Source organism: Echinops telfairi, unplaced genomic scaffold (assembly GCF_000313985.2).
Source record: "Echinops telfairi isolate 266 unplaced genomic scaffold, ASM31398v2 ScPeMD7_443;HRSCAF=831, whole genome shotgun sequence".
Taxonomy (NCBI): domain Eukaryota; kingdom Metazoa; phylum Chordata; class Mammalia; order Afrosoricida; family Tenrecidae; genus Echinops; species Echinops telfairi.
Genome location: NW_022104341.1, coordinates 9,781,955 through 9,783,005, shown reverse-complemented (window position 1 = coordinate 9,783,005; position 1,051 = coordinate 9,781,955).

Sequence of the window (1,051 nt, the reverse complement as noted above, 5' to 3'; positions counted from 1 at the left end):
GCTCAGTAAGACACCACTGTACATATTGGGTTTTTTTCTTGTAAGGGTGCCCTCTCTAAATCACACATCATTCTTTAAATAGAGCTGGTCTCTCTATGTCTCTAATATTTATTCTATAAGCTTGATATTCAGAGTTTATAAGATCTAAACTATTACCCAGTAATCAAATACAAATATAATTTTATTATTTTTATTATCTCCCCAGAACAATGCCAGGTTTTGTGAAGACTGTAAAAGTACAGAAAGAGCTGCCTCAGAACCATGGATGTCAAATAGATAAAGACAAGATACCCTGTATCCACAAGGAAACAATGCAAGGCAACAGATAATTAGTGGTCAGTGTTGCTTTACTGTGCTTCCCATAGAGCTAACCTGTAATGAAATCCTTGCTACAGGCCTTTTCATCAGTAGTCCCAGGTATGCTAGCCAGAACTTCTCCTTATACTCTGGTCTTAGGAATAAATCGCTCTTGACCTGGTCTAATGGAATTTCATGTGGTTGATAAGCAGAAGTTCCAACATGTCTTATGATAGGACACTTTGCAGGAGGCTGGGGATAAAAAGGATGAAATTGTATTTTATTCTTCAACTCACTTGATGCTGTCTAATAAACTGGTTCAATGGTAGAATTCTTACCTCTCATGTAGGAAATCCTAGTTAGGTTTTCAGCCAATGCACCTCATTCTCAGCTACCAGCCATTAGTCAGGGGGAGCTTGTGGGTTATTAAGATGCTGAATGAGTTTCAACAAACTTTTCTCAACACAATGAATAAGACAAACTATAAATAAAAGTCTATAAAACTGTATCCCAAAATAAGCCAATAAAAACCCTATGATCAGATCATATCAGTCCATTCCTAGCGATGGCACAGGACTAGCTATGGTTTTGTTTTCTTACAAAGATGTAACTATGAATCAGGACAATTTGAACAGCAGTTAGCAATTACATAGCTCCCATGAAAGATCACTAAAGGTATGGGTGCTACAGCAATGTGGTGAATAAAGCAGATGGTGCCCAGCTATCAGAATAGCATCTGAGGTCTTTTTTTTTT